The 22994-nt window shown below is 49.1% G+C and overlaps 1 protein-coding gene across 11 annotated transcripts in view; it reads left to right on the forward strand.

Annotated features, from left to right (window-relative positions):
* LOC115207340 (R3H domain-containing protein 2) overlaps positions 1–22994 on the forward strand; it is a 103729-nt gene that overhangs the window by 9239 nt on the left and 71496 nt on the right. The window lies entirely within an intron of this gene.

Raw genomic sequence — 22994 nt, forward strand, 5'->3', positions numbered from 1 at the left:
CTCACTCTTTGGTGAAGCCAGTGGTGAGGTAATGAGGAATTCCCTGCTACTGCGTCGTGCTGTGGGTGGAAGAGAGGGGAGGGAGGGAGGGAGGTGGGGGTGGAGAGTTAACAGGAAGAGTACGTCACTTTGGAACCTGCCATTGAGAGGAGGGGCACTGAGGGGACGGAGGGAGGAAGAGAGACTGGGATAGAGGAGCACTGAGGGGACGGAGGGAGGAAGAGAGACTGGGATAGAGGAGCACTGAGGGGACGGAGGGAGGAAGAGAGACTGGGATAGAGGGGCACTGAGGGGACGGAGGGAGGGAGGAAGAGAGACTGGGATAGAGGGGCACTGAGGGGACGGAGGAAGAGAGACTGGGATAGAGGGGCACTGAGGGGACGGAGGGAGGAAGAGAGACGGATAGAGGGGCACTGAGGGGACGGAGGGAGGAAGAGAGACTGGGATAGAGGGGCACTGAGGGGACGGAGGGAGGAAGAGAGACGGATAGAGGGGCACTGAGGGGACGGAGGGAGGAAGAGAGACGGATAGAGGGGCACTGAGGGGACGGAGGGAGGAAGAGAGACTGGGATAGAGGAGCACTGAGGGGACGGAGGGAGGAAGAGAGACTGGGATAGAGGAGCACTGAGGGGACGGAGGGAGGAAGAGAGACTGGGATAGAGGGGCACTGAGGGGACGGAGGGAGGGAGGAAGAGAGACTGGGATAGAGGGGCACTGAGGGGACGGAGGAAGAGAGACTGGGATAGAGGGGCACTGAGGGGACGGAGGGAGGAAGAGAGACGGATAGAGGGGCACTGAGGGGACGGAGGGAGGAAGAGAGACTGGGATAGAGGGGCACTGAGGGGACGGAGGGAGGAAGAGAGACGGATAGAGGGGCACTGAGGGGACGGAGGGAGGAAGAGAGACGGATAGAGGGGCACTGAGGGGACGGAGGGAGGAAGAGAGACGGATAGAGGGGCACTGAGGGGACGGATGGAGGAAGAGAGACTGGGATAGAGGAGCACTGAGGGGACGGAGGGAGGAAGAGAGACTGGGATAGAGGGGCACTGAGGGGACGGAGGGAGGAAGAGAGACGGATAGAGGGGCACTGAGGGGACGGAGGGAGGAAGAGAGACTGGGATAGAGGGGCACTGAGGGGACGGAGGGAGGAAGAGAGACGGATAGAGGGGCACTGAGGGGACGGAGGGAGGAAGAGAGACTGGGATAGAGGAGCAAGGGAAGAAGGGAGAGCCAGGTGAAAGAGAGAGAGGGAGGGAGAGCCAGGTGAAAGAGAGGGAGGGAGTTAGAGAGAGATTAGGGGCGAGGGCTGCCTGTGGGTGGCTTAGTTGGACAGAGAGCCAGGAGAGAGAGGCAAACAAACAGAGAGAGGCAGACAAACAGAGAGAGGCAGACGGAGACAGGGAAACAGGAGAGCTGGGTAAAGGGGATACTTATTCGGTTGCACAACTGAATGCATTCAACCGAAATGTCTTCCGTATTTAACCCAACCCCTCTGAATCACAGAGATGCTGGGGGTTACCTTAATCGACATGCATCATTGGCGCCCAGGGAGCAGTTGTTGTTGGGGTTTAACTGTCTTGCTGCAGATTCTTCCACCTTGCCAGCTCTGGGATTCGAACCAGCAAACCTTTCGGTTACTGGCCCTATGCTCTTAACCGCTAGGCTAGCTGCTGCCCAGAGGAAGGGAGAGCCAGGAGAAAGGGAAGGAGGTAGAGCTATGAGAGAGAGAGAGAGGGAGGGAGGGATGGAGGGAGGGATGGAGGGAGGGAGGGAGAGCTATGATAGGGGGAGGGAGAGCTATGAGAGAGAGAGAGGGAGGGAGGGATGGAGGTAGGTAGGGAGGGAGGGAGGGAGAGCTATGATAGAGGGAGGGAGAGCTATGAGAGAGAGAGAGAGGGAGGGAGGGATGGAGGTAGGTAGGGAGGGAGGGAGGGAGAGCTATGATAGAGGGAGGGAGAGCTATGATAGGGGGAGGGAGAGCTATGAGAGAGAGAGAGAGGGAGGGAGGGATGGAGGTAGGTAGGGAGGGAGGGAGGGAGAGCTATGATAGAGGGAGGGAGAGCTATGATAGGGGGAGGGAGAGCTATGAGAGAGAGAGAGAGGGAGGGAGGGATGGAGGTAGGTAGGGAGGGAGGGAGGGAGAGCTATGAGAGCTATGAGAGCTATGAGAGCTATGAGAGCTATGAGAGAGAGAGAGAGAGAGAGAGGTAGGGAAAGCTATGGAGGGAGAGGGGAGAGCTATGAGAGGGGGAGGGAGAGCTATGAGAGGGGAAGGGATGGAGGTAGATAGGTAGGGAGGGAGAGCTATGAGAGGGGGAGGGATGGAGGGAGGGAGGGAGAGCTATGAGAGGGGGAGGGATGGAGGTAGAGCTATGAGAGAGAGAGGGAGGGAGGGAGGGATGGAGGTAGGTAGGGAGGGAGGGAGGGAGAGCTATGATAGAGGGAGGGAGAGCTATGATAGGGGGAGGGAGAGCTATGAGAGGGGGAGGGATGGAGGGAGGGAGGGAGGGAGAGCTATGAGAGGGGGAGGGATGGAGGTAGATGGGTAGGGAGAGAGGGAGAGCTATGAGAGGGGGAGGGATGGAGGTAGATAGGGAGGGAGGTAGGGAGGGAGGGAGGGATGGAGGTAGGTAGGGAGGGAGGGAGAGCTATGAGAGGGGGAGGGAGGTAGGGAGGGAGAGCTATGAGAGGGGGAGGGAGAGCTATGAGAGGGGGAGGGAGGTAGGTAGGGAGGGAGAGCTATGAGAGGGGGATGGAGGGAGGGAGAGGGGAGGGAGGGAGAGCTATGAGAGGGGGAGGGAGAGCTATGAGAGGGGAAGGGATGGAGGTAGATAGGTAGGGAGGGAGAGCTATGAGAGGGGGAGGAAGGGATGGAGGGAGGGAGGGAGAGCTATGAGAGGGGGAGGGATGGAGGTAGATGGGTAGGGAGGGAGGGAGAGCTATGAGAGGGGGAGGGAGAGCTATGAGAGGGGGAGGGATGGAGGTAGATAGGGAGGGAGGGAGGGAGAGCTATGAGAGGGGGAGGGATGGAGGTAGATAGGGAGGGAGGGAGGGAGAGCTATGAGAAGGGGAGGGATGGAGGTAGATAGGGAGGGAGAGCTATGAGAGGGGGAGGGAGAGCTATGAGAGGGGGAGGGATGCAGGTAGATAGGGAGGGAGGGAGAGCTATGAGAGGGGGAGGGAGGGATGGAGGTAGGGAGAGCAATGAGAGGGGGAGGGATGGAGGGAGAGCTATGACAGGGGGAGGGAGGGATGGAGGTAGGGAGGGAGAGCTATTAGAGGGGGAGGGAGGGATGGATGGAGGGAGGGAGGGAGGGAGAGCTATGAGAGGGGGAGGGATGGAGGTAGATGGGTAGGGAGGGAGGGAGAGCTATGAGAGGGGGAGGGAGAGCTATGAGAGGGGGAGGGATGGAGGTAGATAGGGAGGGAGGGAGAGCTATGAGAGGGGGAGGGATGGAGGTAGATAGGGAGGGAGGGAGGGAGAGCTATGAGAGGGGGAGGGAGGTAGGGAGGGAGAGCTATGAGAGGGGGAGGGAGAGCTATGAGAGGGGGAGGGAGGTAGGTAGGGAGGGAGAGCTATGAGAGGGGGAGGGAGAGCTATGAGAGGGGGAGGGATGGAGGTAGATAGGGAGGGAGGGAGAGCTATGAGAGGGGGAGGGAGGGATGGAGGTAGGGAGAGCAATGAGAGGGGGAGGGATGGAGGTAGGTAGGTATGGAGGGGGAGGGAGAGCTATGAGAGAGGGAGACAGAAACGAGGATAGACAAAAGAGGAGGAACAGAGAGAGATTAGGGGCGAGGACAGCCTGTGGGTGGCTTAGTTGGTTTTTGTATCGAGAGGGGGGAGAGGAGGAGGAGGGGAGAGGAGAGTACACACAGATGGACAGAGTTCAAGGCATTAAAAGGCAATATGTAGCCCAGTATCCATGGAGATGTGTACTGTAGTTTGGCAGCAAATAGATGATTCCGACACCATGATGATGAGGAAGAGAGGGGGTGCAGGTGACGGAGGGATGAGGGAGAGAGGGCTTGTGAGAGAGTGAGAGAGCGCAGCAGCAAAGCCCTCTTGAATAAACAGAATCTGTTACATCCTTATGGCTCTCTCTCCTCTCCTCACAGCGACCGCTCTCTCTCTCTCTCTCTCTCTCTCTCTCTCTCTCTCTCTCCTGCCTATTTATAGCATAGCGTCCTTATGGCTCCCACTCCTCTCCTCTCAGCGACCCGCTCTCTCTCTCTCTCTCTCTCTCTCTCTCTCTCTCTCTCTCTCTCTCTCTCTCTCTCTCCTGCCTTTTCTTTTACTCATGATGCTTTGTCTCACATCTTTCTACCATGTATCCCTCTGTCTCTAATTTCATTCTTCATGATCAGCAGATACTGCGGGGGGTGGGGGGGGGGGGGGTCACTGTGTCACTGTCCTTTTCTATGTAGTGTGTGTGTCTCGCTTAGTGCAAATCCATCTCTGGTGAGACATGGGAGATATTTTGGTATTAGGCAATGTGTTGGACAAGGTGTTGCCTGGGATTGAGAACTCTTATCGAGCCGTTATGCTGCTATTGATTCTCTCGTTCTCTCAGTTCAAAGGCTTTTATTGACATGGGAAACATATGTTTACATCGCCAAAGCAAGTGAAATAGATGATAAACAAAAGTGAAAGGAACAGTAAACATTACTCAGTAAAGTTTTAAAGGAATAGAGACATCTCAAATGTCATTATGCCTTTCTCGCTCTCTCGCTCGCTCTCTGTCGCTCTGTCGCTCTGTCTGGTTCTCTGTCTCTCTGTCTGGTTCTCTGTCTCTCTGTCTGGTTCTCTGTCTCTCTGTCTGGTTCTCTGTCTCTCTGTCTGGTTTACATTTACATTTACATTTAAGTCATTTAGCAGACGCTCTTATCCAGAGCGACTTACTGGTTCTCTGTCTGGTTCTCTGTCTGGTTCTCTGTCTGGTTCTCTGTCTGTCTGGTTCTCTGTCTCTCTTTCTCTCTTGTATTCTATCTATAGAAAAGGAGCCCAAAAGCCTCATCTTTTGTCCTGTTGTAGCTCTAATTAGTTTAGAGTTGCCCATCCCATCTCCTCTCACTCACAGCTACAGCTCTAATGCCGTTTCCTCCTTCTTATATCCACACGTTGTCTTCATTCTCCAGGGATAGGGTAGGCTGGTCTGGTGGCAAGGAGAGGAGAGTGGCTGGACCTGCAGGTTTATCTATGGGCTGAAGCCATGGCGCTCAGCAGCACAGCAGTAACATAAAGAACACAAGTCAATTGTCATCCTCCCGCTTCAAGTATTGGGTGATGGGTCGATTGGGTGGGTCGTTCTATTTGTTTATGTTGAGATAGTAGGAGGTTCCCACTTCTCATCCTAGAAACATAGGGTTTTCCCTGCTCTGGTTCAATGTATAGCCGATTTTTATCAATCATTAAATGGATATTGTAATATTCATTTGATTTAAATTTTATGTTGGGTAAAACAATTAAAGATATACAAAATATTGTATATTATAATGGACTGCAAATGAAACTAGCCTAGGCTATAGGCTACATAACCACATACAGCAGTTATCCATTTGAATATAAATCACTTCCCTCCATATTCTCCCATCTCTTTAATCTCCCTCGTCTGTCAAATATAATTCGTAAAATCCAAATAACTTCACAGATCTTCATTGTAATGGGTTTAAACACTGTTTCCCATGCTTGTTCAATGAACCATAAACAATTCATGAACATGCACCTGTGGAACGGTCGTTAAGGCACTAACAGCTTAGACGGTAGGCAATTAAGGTCACAGTTATGAAAACTTGGGACACTAAAGAGGCCTTTCTACTGACTCTGAAAATCCCCAAAAGAAAGATGCCCAGGGTCCCTGCTCATCTGCGTGAACGTGCCTTAGGCATGCTGCAAGCAGGCATGTGGACTGCAGATGTGGCCAGGGCAATAAATTGCAATGTCCGTACTGTGATACGCCGAAGACAGCGCTACAGGGAGACAGGATGGACAACTGATCGTCCTCGCAATAGGCTGAGAGAGGCTGGACTGAGGGCTTGTAGGCCTGTTGTAAGGCAGGTCCTCACCAGACATCACCGGCAACAACGTCGCCTATGGCCACAAACCCACCGTCGCTGGACCAGACAGGACTGGCAAAAAGTGCTCTTCACTGAAGAGTTACGGTTTTGTCTCACCAGGGGTGATGGTCGGATTTGCGTTTATCGTCGAAGGAGTGAGCGTTACACCAAGGCCTCTACTCTGGAACAGGATCGATTTGGAGGTGAAGGGTCCGTCATGGTCTGGGGCGGTGTGTCACAGCATCATCGGACTGAGCTTGTTGTCATTGCAGGCAATCTCAACGCTGTGCGTTACAGGGAAGACATCCTCATCCCTCATGTGGTACCCTTCCTGCAGGCTCATCCTGACATGACCCTCCAGCATGACAATGCCACCAGCCATACTGCTTGTTCTGTGGGTGATTTCCTGCAAGACAGGAATGTCAGTGTTCTGCCATGGCCAGTGAAGAGCCCGGATCTCAATCCCATTGAGCACGTCTGGGACCTGTTGGATCGGAGGGTGAGGGCTAGGGCCACTCCCCCCAGAAATTTCCGGGAACTTGCAGGTGCCTTGGTGGAAGAGGGGAGTAACATCTCACAGCAAGAACTGGCAAATCTGGTGCAGTCCATGAGGAGGAGATACACTGTAGTACTTAATGCAGCTGGTGGTCACACCAGATACTGACTGTTACTTTTGATTTTGACCCTGCCCCCTTTGTTCAGGGACACATTATTCAATTTCTGTTAGTCACATGTCTGTGGAACTTGTTCAGTTTATGTCTCAGTTGTTGAATCTTATGTTCATAGAAATACAGCGAGGGGGGGAAAAAAGTATTTGATCCCCTGCTGATTTTGTACGTTTGCCCACTGACAAAGAAATGATCAGTCTATAATTTTAATGGTAGGTTTATTTGAACAGTGAGAGACAGAATAACAACAAAAAAATCCTGAAAAACGTCGATGTGGACAGGGGCGTGCTCCCTCTGCTGTCTCCTGAAGTCCACGATCAACTCCTTAATTTTGTTGACGTTGAGATGGAGGTTATTTTCCTGGCACCGCTCTCCCAGGGCCCTCACCTCCTCCCTGTAGGCCGTCTCGTCATTGTTGGTAATCAGGCCTACTACTGTTGTGTTGTCTGCAAACTGGATGATTGAATTGGAGGTGTGTGTGTGGCCACACAGTCATGGGTGAACAGGGAGTACAGGAGAGGGCTGAGCATGCACCCTTGTGGAGCCCCTGTGTTGAGGATTAGCCTAGTGGAGGTGTCGTTGCCTACCTGCACCACCTGGGGGTGGCCCATCAGGAAGTCCAGGACCCAGTTGCACAGGGCGGGGTTCAGACCCAGGTCCCTGAGCTTAATGATGAGCTTGGAGGGTACTATGGTGTTGATTGCTGAGCTGTAGTCAATGAACAGCATTCTTACATAGGTATTCCTCTTCTCCAGATGGGATAGGGCAGTGTGCAGTGCGATGGCGATTGCATCGTCTGTGGATCTATTGGGGCGGGTCTAGGGTATCAGGTAGGGTGGAGGTGATATGATCCTTGACAAGTCTCTCAAAGCACTTCATGATGACAGTGAGTGCTATGGGACAATAGTCATTTCTATCCACAGAAGAATTTAACAACAACCAGATGTTTGAGTAGCAGCAGCAGCACATCAATTGTCCACAGGGGAGGCAAGTTCACTGGAGTTAGTAAGGTAGAGATAGGAGAGGTCACTGGAGAAGTAAGGTAGAGATAGGGGAGGTCACTGGTGGTAGTAAGGTAGTGATGGGGGAGGGGAGGTCACTGGAGAAGTAAGGTAGTGATGGGGGGAGGGGAGGTCACTGGAGAAGTAAGGTAGTGATGGGGAGGGGAGATCACTGGTGGGAGTAAGGTAGTGATGGGGGAGGGGAGGTCACTGAAGAAGTAAGGTAGTGATGGGGGGGAGGAGAGGTCACTGGAGAAGTAAGGTAGTGATGGGGGGAGGGGAGGTCACTGGAGAAGTAAGGTAGTGATGGGGAGGGGAGGTCACTGGTGGTAGTAAGGTAGTGATGGGGGAGGGGAGGTCACTGGAGAAGTAAGGTAGTGATGGGGAGGGGAGGTCACTGGTGATAGTAAGGTAGTGATGGGGGGAGGGGAGGTCATGGAGTTAGTAAGGTAGTGATGGGGGGAGGAGAGGTCACTGGTGGTAGTAAGGTAGAAATAGGGGAGGTCACTGGTGGTAGTAAGGTAGTGATGGGGAGGGTAGAGATAGGGGGAGGTAGTGAGGTAGAGGGAAGGTCACTGGAGGTAGTAAGGTAGTGATAGGAGAGGTCACTGGATGAAGTAAGGTAGAGAGAGGAGAGGAGGGGAGGGGGAATGAGAAACAAAACCAATGCCTAAGCCATCCTATCCGTATCCACACTGACTGGGTTTAAACCTGGAAGAAATAATTAGCTGGAATACAATATACATTACCATTACCCATTACTGTTACAATATACATTACCATTACTGTTACAATATACATTACCCATTACTGTTACAATATACATGACCCATTGCTGTTACAATATACATTACCCATTACTGTGACAATATACATTACCATTACCCATTACTGTTACAATATACATTACCATTACTGTTACCATTACTGTTACAATATACATTACCCATTACTGTTACAATATACATTACCCATTACTGTTACAATATACATGACCCATTACTGTTACAATATACATGACCCATTACTGTTACAATATACATTACCCATTACTGTGACAATATACATTACCATTACCCATTACTGTTACAATATACATTACCATTACTGTTACAATATACATTACCATTCCCCATTACTGTTACATTACCATTACCCATTACAGTTACAATAGACATTACCATTACCCATTACAGTTACAATAGACATTACCATAACCCATTACTGTTACAATAGACATTACCCATTACTGTTACAATATACATTACCCATTACTGTTACAATATACATTACCCATTACTGTTACAATATACATTACCATTACCCTTACAATATACATTACCATTACTGTTACAATATACATTACCATTACCCATTACTGTTACAATATACATTACCATTACCCATTACTGTTACAATGTGCATTACCATTACTGTTACAATATACATTACCCATTACTGTTACAATATACATTACCCATTACTGTTACAATATACATTACCATTACTGTTACAATATACATTACTGTTACAATATACATTACCATAACCCATTACTGTTACAATATACATTACCCATTACTGTTACAATATACATTACTGTTACAATATACATTACCATAACCCATTACTGTTACAATATACATTACCCATTACTGTTACAATATACATTACCATTACCCATTACTGTTACATTATACATTACCATTACTGTTACAATATACATTACCATTACCCATTACTGTTACAATATACATTACCCATTACTGTTACAATATACATTACCATTACCATTACTGTTACAATATACATTACCATTACCCATTACTGTTACAATATACATTACCATTACCCATTACTGTTACATTATACATTACCATTACTGTTACAATATACATTACCCATTACTGTTACATTATACATTACCATTACTGTTACAATATACATTACCCATTACTGTTACAATATACATTACCATTACCATTACTGTTACAATATACATTACCATTACCCATTACTGTTACAATATACATTACCATTACCCATTACTGTTACATTATACATTACCATTACTGTTACAATATACATTACCCATTACTGTTACATTATACATTACCATTCCCCATTACTGTTACATTATACATTACCATTCCCCATTACTGTTACATTATACATTACCATTATACATTACCATTACCCATTACTGTTACAATATACATTACAATTACCCGTTACTGTTACAATATCCATTACCATTACTGTTACAATATTCATTACCATTACCCATTACTGTTACATTATACATTACCATTACCCATTACTGTTACATTATACATTACCATTACTGTTACAATATTCATTACCATTTCCCATTACTGTTACAATATACATTACCATTACCCATTACTGTTACAATATACATTACCATTACTGTTACAATATACATTACCATTACCCATTACTGTTACAATATACGTTACCATTACTGTTACAATATACGTTACCATTACTGTTACAATATCCATTACTGTTACATTATACATTACCATTATCCATTACTGTTGGTCTCCTTGGCTCAGGTTGAAACGCACCTGTATGTCTTGCTATGCACTTTTTCAGTAGTCATAGAACAAGACAGGATCATTTGAATAGAATGATGCTTTACTGTCATTAAATAGTTGTGGCTACAGCTAAATCATAGACACTTTGTCACATATTGCTGTTGTGCAAATCTGTTACTTTCTGGTGTAAAGTAGTCTACATAATTGGCCAATTAGAACACCTAACTAGAATTCCTTCTGTCTTTTCTGTTGCCTCACCCACCATGATCGTGTTGCCGGCCTCACCCACCATGATCGTGTTGCCGGCCTCACCCACCATGATCGTGTTGCCGGCCTCACCCACCATGATCGTGTTGCCGGCCTCACCCACCATGATCGTGTTGCCGCGCCTCACCCACCATGATCGTGTTGCCGCGCCTCACCCACCATGATCGTGTTGCCGCGCCTCACCCACCATGATCGTGTTGCCGGCCTCACCCACCATGATCGTGTTGCCGGCCTCACCCACCATGATCGTGTTGCCGGCCTCACCCACCATGATCGTGTTGCCGGCCTCACCCACCATGATCGTGTTGCCGGCCCCACCCACCATGATCGTGTTGCCGGCCCCACCCACCATGATCGTGTTGCCGGCCTCACCCACCATGATCGTGTTGCCGGCCTCACCCACCATGATCGTGTTGCCGGCCTCACCCACCATGATCGTGTTGCCGGCCTCACCCACCATGATCGTGTTGCCTCGCCTCACCCACCATGATCGTGTTGCCGCGCCTCACCCACCATGATCGTGTTGCCGCGCCTCACCCACCATGATCGTGTTGCCTCACCCACCATGATCGTGTTGCCTCACCCACCATGATCGTGTTGCCGGCCCCACCCACCATGATCGTGTTGCCGGCCTCACCCACCATGATCGTGTTGCCGCACCTCACCCACCATGATCGTGTTGCCGCGCCTCACCCACCATGATCGTGTTGCCGCGCCTCACCCACCATGATCGTGTTGCCGCGCCTCACCCACCATGATCGTGTTGCCGCGCCTCACCCACCATGATCGTGTTGCCTCACCCACCATGATCGTGTTGCCTCACCCACCATGATCGTGTTGCCTCACCCACCATGATCGTGTTGCCTCACCCACCATGATCATGTTGCCGGCCTCACCCACCATGATCGTGTTGCCGGCCCCACCCACCATGATCATGGCCGCTTGTGAGAAAAGAGGGAGTTTTCGCAGTAGCATTTTGTTTGAGAGCAGGATGGGGGGATGAGAAGTGAGGGGAAAAAGTAGAGCATACTGGTTTAGGAGAAAGCGGAGGAGAGATGGGAGAGGAGGTGCATGCTGGGCTTGGAGAAAAAGGAGGGGAGAGGAGGTGCAGACTGGGCTTGGAGAAAAAGGAGGGGAGAGGAGGTGCAGACTGGGCTTGGAGAAAAAGGAGGGGAGAGGAGGTGCTGACTGGGCTTGGAGAAAAAGGAGGGGAGAGGAGGTGCAGACTGGGCTTGGAGAAAAAGGAGGGGAGAGGAGGTGCAGACTGGGCTTGGAGAAAAGGAGGGGAGAGGAGGTGCATGCTGGGCTTGGAGAAAAAGGAGGGGAGAGGAGGTGCATGCTGGGCTTGGAGAAAAAGGAGGGGAGAGGAGGTGTAGACTGGGCTTGGAGAAAAAGGAGGGGAGAGGAGGTGCATGCTGGGCTTGGAGAAAAAGGAGGGGAGAGGAGGTGTATGCTGGGCTTGGAGAAAAAGGAGGGGAGAGGAGGTGCATGCTGGGCTTGGAGAAAGAGGAGAGAGTAGGGAGGAGTGTTGCAACAGCTAGGCTAGGTGAGAGCAGATGGCTGTTCTCAGTGAGAGGTTGTCCTGTTACTGCTGTCAGGTCAGAGACGTGATCATGATCTGGCACAGGGCTCTAGGTGACGTCTACACCAGCACCACTGTCTAATTAAAGGACAAGTTTACCTTTTTTCAACCAAATCTGTATTTTTTAAAATGTAAATGGTATCTTATATAAGTGTCAAGCCAATTCTTGTTTTTGCGATTTCACTTGTTTTTGAGAAACTTACCCGACTCGCAATACACTTCCTCATTGCTCGTTCTGCTGTATGGGGGCCGCGGACAAACATGAACAAAGGCTCCAAAAACACCTAAATACGTCATGTCCTTTACGAAACGGCAAAGTTCTCAGTATAGTGATTCAGGTGTTGTGTTATTCAAAACTTTATCCACAACGTTAAATTCCGTTTTGTGCTACTCGTGTGGTTTACCCTATCCAGCTGTTCCATTCTCCGTGTATCCTGCTGCTAGAATGGACGGAGAGGTATCGCTCGAGTCGTAACGAAACGGAGAGGTATCGCTCGAGTCGTAACGAAACGGAGAGGTGGTAGGCTGGGCTGGTGGTGGGCTGGGCCTGGCTGGTGGTGGGCTGGGTGTGCTTGGTGCTGGGCTGGGCTGGGTTTGGCTAGTGGTGGGCTGGGCTGGTGGGCTGGGCTTGGCTGGTGGTGGGCTGGGTTTGGCTGGTGGTGGGCTGGGTTTGGCTGGTGGTGGGCTGGGCTGGGCTGGGTTTGGCTGGTGGTGGGCTGGGTTTGGCTGGTGGTGGGCTGGGCTGGGTTTGGCTAGTGGTGGGCTGGGCTGGTGGGCTGGGCTTGGCTGGTGGTGGGCTGGGTTTGGCTGGTGGTGGGCTGGGTTTGGCTGGTGGTGGGCTGGGCTGGGTTTGGCTAGTGGTGGGCTGGGCTGGGTTTGGCTAGTGGTGGGCTGCGCTTGGCTGGTGGGGTCTAAGTTGGGATGGTGATGATGGGGTCTAAGTTGGGATGGTGATGATGGGATGCAGTCATACCAGAAGCCTTGCCACATTGAGGCCATGCTAGTGTCTCAAATCAAATTGTGTTTTTTGCCCCCTTCCCAACAATGAGAGAAATGTATAAATAATATAAAAATAACACGAGGAATAAATCCACAGTGAGTAACGATAACTTGACTATATACACAGTGAGTAACGATAACTTGACTATATACACAGTGAGTAATGATAACTTGACTATATACACAGTGAGTAACGATAACTTGACTATATACACAGGGTTGGTGTGCAGGGGTATGAGGTAATTGAGGTAGATATGTACAGTACTCCTTGACTTTTTCCACAGTTTGTTAGGTTACAACCTTTACAAAAATGTATTAAATTGTTTAAAAAAAACTGAAATATAATATTGACAACTATTCAGGATAGACAGTAACAGCAGTATACTGTAGGTAGGGGTGAAGGGTAGATAATAGACAGTAACAGCAGTATACTGTAGCTAGGGGTGAAGGATAGATAATAGACAGTAGCAGCAGTATACTGTAGGTAGGGGTAAAGGATAGATAGATAGACAGTAACAGCAGTATACTGTAGCTAGGGGTAAAGGATAGATAATAGACAGTAACAGCAGTATACTGTAGGTAGGGGTAAAGGATAGATAATAGACAGTAACAGCAGTATACTGTAGGTAGGGGTAAAGGATAGATAATAGACAGTAACAGCAGTATACTGTAGGTAGGGGTAAAGGATATATAATAGACAGTAACAGCAGTATACTGTAGCTAGGGGTAAAGGATAGATAATAGACAGTAACAGCAGTATACTGTAGCTAGGGGTAAAGGATAGATAATAGACAGTAACAGCAGTATACTGTAGGTAGGAGTAAAGGATAGATAATAGACAGTAACAGCAGTATACTGTAGCTAGGGGTAAAGGATAGATAATAGACAGTAACAGCAGTATACTGTAGGTAGGGGTAAAGGATAGATAATAGACAGTAACAGCAGTATACTGTAGGTAGGGGTAAAGGATAGATAATAGACAGTAACAGCAGTATACTGTAGGTAGGGGTAAAGGATAGATAATAGACAGTAACAGCAGTATACTGTAGGTAGGGGTAAAGGATAGATAATAGACAGTAACAGCAGTATACTGTAGGTAGGGGTAAAGGATAGATAATAGACAGTAACGGCAGTATACTGTAGGTAGGGGTAAAGGATAGATAATAGACAGTAACAGCAGTATACTGTAGGTAGGGGTAAAGGATAGATAATAGACAGTAACAGCAGTATACTGTAGGTAGGGGTAAAGGATAGATAATAGACAGTAACAGCAGTGTACTGTAGGTAGGGGTAAAGTGACCAGGTAACAGGATAGATAATAGACAGTAACGGCAGTATACTGTAGGTAGGGGTAAAGGATAGATAATAGACAGTAACAGCAGTATACTGTAGGTAGGGGTAAAGGATAGATAATAGACAGTAACAGCAGTATACTGTAGGTAGGGTAAAGGATAGATAATAGACAGTAACAGCAGTATACTGTAGGTAGGGGTAAAGGATAGATAATAGACAGTAACAGCAGTATACTGTAGGTAGGGGTAAAGGATAGATAATAGACAGTAACAGCAGTATATATGATGAGTCAAAAGAGTTGGTGCAAAAAGGGTCAATTTTTAGGGCCTTCCTCTGACACCGCCTGGTATATATGTCCTGGATGGCAGGAAGCTGGGCCCCAGTGATGTACTGGGCCGTACGCACTACCCTCTGTAGCGCCTTGTGGTTGGATGCCAAGCAGTTTGCCATACCAGGCGGTGATGCAGCCAGTCAAGATGCTCTGGATGGTGCAGCTGTAGAACTTTTTGAGGACCCATAGCCAAATCTTTTCATTCTCCTGGTGGGAAGCGGTGTTGTCGTGTCCTCTTCACAACTGTGTTGGTGTGTGTGGACCATGATATATCCGTAGTGATGTGGACACCGAGGGACTTGAAGCTCTCGACCTGCTCCACTACAGCGCCGTCTCTAGTGAGTCTGTCAGATGAGAGCTGGTGTATTATTGTTGCAGTGGAACCCACTGCTCATTCTCTCTGTGTGTGTGTGTGTGACTCTGACCTAAAGGCTGTCTGTGGGTGTGCTGTGTGTCTGCCTGCTTGTGGGTGTGCTGTGTGTCTGCCTGCTTGTGGGTGTGCTGAGGGATTTGAAGGGCCTGTATTTGGCAGGTGGGAAGGCTGCTGGTCTTTCTGTTTGTTGCTCTGTCGTTTTTGAGCTGGTTGGCTGCCCTGCTCGCTCTCTCCACTGTCTCCTGGCTGGCTGCCCTGCTCTCTCTCTCTCTCCACTGTCTCCTGGCTGGCTGCCCTGCTCTCTCTCTCTCCACTGTCTCCTGGCTGGCTGCCCTGCTCTCTCTCTCTCCACTGTCTCCTGGCTGGCTGCCCTGCTCTCTCTCTCTCCACTGTCTCCTGGCTGGCTGCCCTGCTCTCTCTCTCTCTCTCTCCACTGTCTCCTGGCTGGCTGCCCTTCTCTCTCTCTCTCTCTCCACTGTCTCCTGGCTGGCTGCCCTGCTTTCTCTCTCTCTCTCTCCACTGTCTCCTGGCTGGCTGCCCTGCTCTCTCTCTCTCTCTCTCTCTCTCTCTCTCTCTCCACTGTCTCCTGGCTGGCTGCCCTGCTCTCTCTCTCTCTCTCTCTCTCTCTCTCTCTCTCTCCACTGTCTCCTGGCTGGCTGCCCTGCTCTCTCTCTCTCTCTCTCTCCACTGTCTCCTGGCTGGCTGCCCTGCTCTCTCTCTCTCCACTGTCTCCTGGCTGACTGCCCTGCTCTCTCTCTCTCCACTGTCTCCTGGCTGGCTGTAGGTTGGTGGGAACCAGACAGTGATTTGTTTTCAAATTCTTTGTGGATCTGTGTAATCTGAGGGAAATATGTCTCTAATATGGTCATACATTTGGCAAGAAGTTAAGAAGTGCAGCTCAGTTTCCACCTCATTTTGTGGGCAGTGTGCACATAGCCTGTCTTCTCTCTCTCACTCTCTATCATCAATCACACAGTATAACCTTATGTGTCCATTGGACAGCTTGAATGATGACACTGGTCTGTTGTAGACTTCAGGGCAGACAGTTTCAGCATATAACACCACACAGTACAGTTGAGTTTGGAACAGCTAAGGGTGATATACCCCAAACCTGGGAGGGAGGGAGGTGGAACAGCTAAGGGTGATATACCCCAAACCCGGGAGGGAGGGAGGTAGAACAGCTAAGGGTGATATACCCCAAACCTGGGAGGGAGGGAGGTGGAACAGCTAAGGGTGATATACCCCAAACCTGGGAGGGAGGGAGGTAGAACAGCTAAGGGTGATATACCCCAAACCCGGGAGGGAGGGAGGTGGAACAGCTAAGGGTGATATACCCCAAACCTGGGAGGGAGGGAGGGAGGTGGAACAGCTAAGGGTGATATACCCCAAACCCGGGAGGGAGGGAGGTGGAACAGCTAAGGGTGATATACCCCAAACCTGGGAGGGTGGGAAGGAGGGAGGGATGGAGGGAGCTGGGTGCTGGGAGGGAGGGAGGGATGGAGGTAGCTGGGTGCTGGGAGGGAGGGATGGAGGTAGCTGGGAGGGAGGGATGGAGGTAGCTGGGTGGGTGGGTGGAGGGAGGGATGGAGGTAGCTGGGTGGGTGGGAGGGAGGTAGCTGGGTGGGAGGGAGGGATGGAGGGAGGTAGCTGGGTGGGTGGGAGGGAGGGATGGATGGATGGAGGTAGCTGGGTGGGAGGGAGGGAGGGATGGATGGAGGTAGCTGGGTGGGAGGGAGGGAGGGATGGATGGAGGTAGCTGGGTGGGTGGGTGGGTGGGAGGGAGGGATGGAGGTAGCTGGGTGCTGAGTGGGAGGGATGGAGGTAGCTGGGTGGGGGGGAGGGAGGGAGGGACTGGGTAGCTGGGTGCTGGGAGGGAGGGATGGAGGTAGCTGGGTGGGGGGGGGGGAGGGACTGGGTGCTGGGTGGGTGGGATGGATGGAGGGAGGGAGGGAGGGACTGGGCATTGCTCACATGATAGGTGGTTCAGATTGGATGGATGGCTCAATTTGATGCAGTAATGGAGCATGGTGTTTACTGTCTTGGTTTGCTACCTGCCTGGACCACATGCACTGAGGCCAATATTATCTACCTTTGGGATTGATTTATTGGGGAAAAATTGGGTGCACCGAGTACAACCCAGGGGATAACACATTAAAGTGAACATCACTTGTTTCCAACATGTTCCCTGATGGAATACACACCTCAGACCAGACACAGGAAGCAACAGTAGTCCCTACAGTACAAAACAGCATAATTTAGAATTAACAAGTAAAAAAGGAGAGATGTAGTCAACCTGTCCTAGAGATTCTAATCTCATCAGTTGTCCTCCTGGACCCTGAAAACATCAATACCGTTATCAGGAATACTGTAACAGCTTGGATGGCCTCTTGGCCAGACCTCTGCCTGCAGCGGTTTGATGTAGCAGAGGCATAAATTCTTGTCAATGACGCTAAGTGCCATGTATTTTAACTAGCGATATTTCGGGAAATATTTCTGTAACATTTGGTGAATGATTTTTGAGATGTGACTCAGGCTGGTCTCAGTAGCTGGCTTCTAGCTGTTCATATGTGAGTGTAGAGCCCCAGGAAGCGTGGTCCATCTCCCTATCTGTTCATATGTGAGTGTAGAGCCCCAGGAAGCGTAGTCCATCTACCCTATCTGTCCATATGTGAGTGTAGAGCCCCAGGAAGCGTCTTCCATCTCCCCTATCTGTTCATATGTGAGTGTAGAGCCCCAGGAAGCGTGGTCCATCTCCCTATCTGTTCATATGTGAGTGTAGAGCCCCAGGAAGCGTAGTCCATCTACCCTATCTGTCCATATGTGAGTGTAGAGCCCCAGGAAGCATGGTCCATCTCCCCTATCTGTCCACGTTCACTATGTAGCTCCTCAGGCCTCTCTGTCTCAATGTGCATCTGCTCCTCAATCTGCTTAGTTCAGGGGTTCACCTGAAACAGATCTGCTGATCTGCACCCGTGAGCCTAATCCCGACACGACACACCACAACACAGAACAGAGTAGTGTGTGAAGGAGTCATCCATCTGCACACTTCACTAGAATGTTTATGAATTGGATCACTTTCCGTGTGTGCTGGTGTTTTGTAACTCAGATCATTTTTCCTGTGTGTGTGTGAGAGAGAGAGAGAGAGCTGAGCTCCTTAAATCTGCAGAGCTCGGTTATTGGGGAAGGAAGAAGGGTGAGAGAGAGAGGTGTGTTTGGGTTCTACATGAAGAGGAGTGGTACAGTAAGAGAGAGAGAGGTGTGTTTGGGTTCTACATGAAGAGGAGTGGTACAGTAAGAGAGAGAGAGGTGTGTTTTTGGGTTCTACATGAAGAGGAGTGGTACAGTAAGAGAGAGAGAGGTGTGTTTTTGGGTTCTACATGAAGAGGAGTGGTACAGTAAGAGAGAGAGAGGTGTGTTTTTGGGTTCTACATGAAGAGGAGTGGTACAGTAAGAGAGAGAGGTGTGTTTTTGGGTTCTACATGAAGAGGAGTGGTACAGTGAGAGAGAGAGAGGTGTGTTTGGGTTCTACATGAAGAGGAGTGGTACAGTGAGAGAGAGAGAGGTGTGTTTGGGTTCTACATGAAGAGGAGTGGTACAGTGAGAGAGAGAGAGAGGTGTGTGTTTGGGTTCTACATGAAGAGGAGTGGTACAGTGAGAGAGAGAGAGGTGTGTTTTTGGGTTCTACATGAAGAGGAGTGGTACAGTGAGAGAGAGAGAGAGGTGTGTGTTGGGTTCTACATGAAGAGGAGTGGTACAGTGAGAGAGAGAGAGGTGTGTTTTTGGGTTCTACATGAAGAGGAGTGGTACAGTAAGAGAGAGAGAGGTGTGTTTTTGGGTTCTACATGAAGAGGAGTGGTACAGTAAGAGAGAGAGGTGTGTTTTTGGGTTCTACATGAAGAGGAGTGGTACAGTGAGAGAGAGAGAGGGTGTGTTTTTGGGGTTCTACTGAAGAGGAGTGGTACAGAGAGAGAGAGAGAGGTGTGTTTTTTGGGTTCTACATGAAGAGGAGTGGTACAGTGAGAGAGAGGAGAGGTGGTGTTTGGGTTCTACATGAAGAGGAGTGGTACAGTGAGAGAGAGAGAGGTGTGTTTTTGGGTTCTACATGAAGAGGAGTGGTACAGTGAGAGAGAGAGGTGTGTGTTTGGGTTCTACATGAAGAGGAGTGGTACAGTGAGAGAGAGAGAGGTGTGTTTTTGGTTCTACATGAAGAGGAGTGGTACAGTGAGAGAGAGAGAGGTGTGTGTTTGGGTTCTACATGAAGAGGAGTGGTACAGTGAGAGAGAGAGAGGTGTGTTTTTGGGTTCTACATGAAGAGGAGTGGTACAGTAAGAGAGAGAGAGGTGTGTTTTTTGGGTTCTACATGAAGAGGAGTGGTACAGTGAGAGAGAGAGGGGTGTGTTTTTGGGTTCTACATGAAGAGGAGTGGTACAGTGAGAGAGAGAGAGGTGTGTGTTTTGGGTTCTACATGAAGAGGAGTGGTACAGTGAGAGAGAGAGAGGTGTGTTTTGGGTTCTACATGAAGAGGAGTGGTACAGTGAGAGAGAGAGAGGTGTGTGTTTTTGGGTTTCTACATGAAGAGGAGTGGTACAGTGAGAGAGAGAGAGGTGTGTTTTTTGGGTTCTACATGAAGAGGAGTGGTACAGTGAGAGAGAGAGAGGTGTGTTTTTGGGTTCTACATGAAGAGGAGTGGTACAGTGAGAGAGAGAGAGGTGTTGTTTTGGGTTCTACATGAAGAGGAGTGGTACAGTAGAGAGAGAGAGAGGTGTGTGTTTCGGGTTCTACATGAAGAGGGTGGTACAGTAAGAGAGGAGAGAGGTGTGTGTTTGGGTTTCTACATGAAGAGGAGTGTGCTCAGTGAGAGAGGAGAGAGGTGTGTTTTTGGGTTCTACATGAAGAGGAGTGGTCCAGTGAGAGAGAGGGGGGTGTGTTTTTGGGTTCTACATGAAGAGGAGTGGTACAGTAGAGAGAGAGAGGTGTGTTTTTGGGTTCTACATGAAGAGGAGTGGTACAGTAAGAGAGAGAGAGGTGTGTTTTTGGGTTCTACATGAAGAGGAGTGGTACAGTGAGAGAGAGGTGTGTTTTTGGGTTCTACATGAAGAGGAGTGGTACAGTGAGAGAGAGAGGTGTGTTTTTGGGTTCTACATGAAGAGGGTGGTACAGTGAGAGAGAGGTGTGTTTTTGGGTTCTACATGAAGAGGAGTGGTACAGTGAGAGAGAGAGAGAGGTGTGTTTTTGGGTTCTACATGAAGAGGAGTGGTACAGTATCGAGAGAGAGAGGTGTGGTTTTGGTCTACATGAAGAGGAGTGGTACAGTGAGAGAGAGAGAGGTGTGTTTTTGGGTTCTACATGAAGAGGAGTGGTACAGTGAGAGAGAGAGAGTGTGTGTTTGGGTTCTACATGAAGAGGAGTGGTACAGTGAGAGAGAGAGAGGTATGTTTTTGGGTTCTACATGAAGAGGAGTGGTACAGTAAGAGAGAGAGAGGTGTGTTTTTGGGTTCTACATGAAGAGGAGTGGTACAGTAAGAGAGAGAGAGGTGTGTTTTTGGGTTCTACATGAAGAGGAGTGGTACAGTAAGAGAGAGAGAGGTGTGTTTGGGTTCTACATGAAGAGGAGTGGTACAGTAAGAGAGAGAGAGGTGTGTTTTTGGGTTCTACATGAAGAGGAGTGGTACAGTGAGAGAGAGAGAGGTGTGTTTTTGGGTTCTACATGAAGAGGAGTGGTACAGTGAGAGAGAGAGAGGTGTGTTTTTGGGTTCTACATGAAGAGGAGTGGTACAGTGAGAGAGAGAGAGGTGTGTGTTTGGGTTCTACATGAAGAGGAGTGGTACAGTGAGAGAGAGAGTGTGGTTTGGGTTCTACATGAAGAGGGGTGGTACAGTAAGAGAGAGAGAGGTGTGTTTTTGGGTTCTACATGAAGAAAAGTGGTACAGTAAGAGAGAGAGAGGTGTGTTTTTGGGTTCTACATGAAGAGGAGTGGTACAGTAAGAGAGAGAGAGGTGTGTGTTTGGGTTCTACATGAAGAGGAGTGGTACAGTAAGAGAGAGAGGTGTGTTTTGGGTTCTACATGAAGAGGAGTGGTACAGTGAGAGAGAGAGAGGTGTGTGTTTGGGTTCTACATGAAGAGGAGTGGTACAGTGAGAGAGAGAGAGGTGTGTGTTTGGGTTCTACATGAAGAGGGGTGGTACAGTAAGAGAGAGAGAGGTATGTTTTTGGGTTCTACATGAAGAGGAGTGGTACAGTAAGAGAGAGAGAGGTGTGTTTTTTGGGTTCTACATGAAGAGGAGTGGTACAGTAAGAGAGAGAGAGGTGTGTTTTTGGGTTCTACATGAAGAGGAGTGGTACAGTAAGGAGAGAGAGAGGGTGTGGTTTGGGTCTACATAAAGAGGAGTGGTACAGTAAGAGAGAGAGAGGTGTGTTTTTTGGGGTTCTACATGAAGAGGAGGGTACAGTATGAGAGAGAGAGGTGTGTGTGTTTGGGTTCTAATGAAGAGGAGTGGTACAGTGAGAGAGAGAGGGGGTTGTTGGGTTCTACTGAAGAGGAGGGGTGGTACAGTAAGAGAGAGAGAGGTGTGTTTTTGGGTTCTACATGAAGAGGATGGTACAGTAAGAGAGAGAGAGGTGTGTTTGGGTTCTCCATGAAGAGGAGTGGTACAGTGAGAGAGAGAGGTGTGTTTTTGGGTTCTACATGAAGAGGAGTGGTACAGTGAGAGAGAGAGAGGTGTGTTTTGGGTTCTACATGAAGAGGAGTGGTACAGTAAGAGAGAGAGAGGTGTGTTTTTGGGTTCTACATGAAGAGGGGTGGTACAGTAAGAGAGAGAGAGGTATGTTTTTGGGTTCTACATGAAGAGGAGGGTGTTACATAGAGAGAGAGAGGAGTGTGTTTTGGGTTCTACATGAAGAGGAGTGGTAAGTGAGAGAGAGAGAGGTGTGTTTTTGGGTTCTACATGAAGAGGGGTGGTACAGTAAGAGAGAGAGAGGTGTGTTTTTGGGTTCTACATGAAGAGGAGTGGTACAGTGAGAGAGAGAGGTGTGTTTTTGGGTTCTACATGAAGAGGGAGTGGTACAGTGAGAGAGAGAGGTGTGTTTTTGGGTTCTACATGAAGAGGGAGTGGTACAGTGAGAGAGAGAGGGTGTGTTTTTGGGTTCTACATGAAGAGGAGTGGTACAGTAAGAGAGAGAGAGGTGTGTTTTTGGGTTCTACATGAAGAGGAGTGGTACAGTGAGAGAGAGAGAGGTGTGTTTTTGGGTTCTACATGAAGAGGAGTGGTACAGTGAGAGAGAGGAGGTGTGTTTTTGGGTTCTACATGAAGAGGAGTGGTACAGTAAGAGAGAGAGAGGTATGTTTTTGGGTTCTACATGAAGAGGAGTGGTACAGTAAGAGAGGAGAGAGGTTTTTGGGTTCTATGAAGAGGAGTGGTACAGTAAAGAGAGAGAGAGGTGTGTTTTTGGGTTCTACATGAAGAGGAGTGGTACAGTAAGAGAGAGAGAGGTGTGTTTTTGGGTTCTACATGAAGAGGAGTGGTACAGTAAGAGAGAGAGAGGTGTGTTTTTGGGTTCTACATGAAGAGGAGTGGTACAGTGAGAGAGAGAGAGGTGTGTTTTTGGGTTCTACATGAAGAGGAGTGGTACAGTAAGAGAGAGAGAGGTGTGTTTTTGGGTTCTACATGAAGAGGAGTGGTACAGTGAGAGAGAGAGGTGTGTTTTTGGGTTCTACATGAAGAGGAGTGGTACAGTGAGAGAGAGAGAGGTGTGTTTGGGTTCTACATGAAGAGGAGTGGTACAGTGAGAGAGAGAGAGGTGTGTTTTTGGGTTCTACATGAAGAGGAGTGGTACAGTAAGAGAGAGAGGTGGTTTTTTGGGTTCTA

This window comes from Salmo trutta, chromosome 14 (assembly GCF_901001165.1).
Source record: "Salmo trutta chromosome 14, fSalTru1.1, whole genome shotgun sequence".
NCBI classification, from domain to species: domain Eukaryota; kingdom Metazoa; phylum Chordata; class Actinopteri; order Salmoniformes; family Salmonidae; genus Salmo; species Salmo trutta.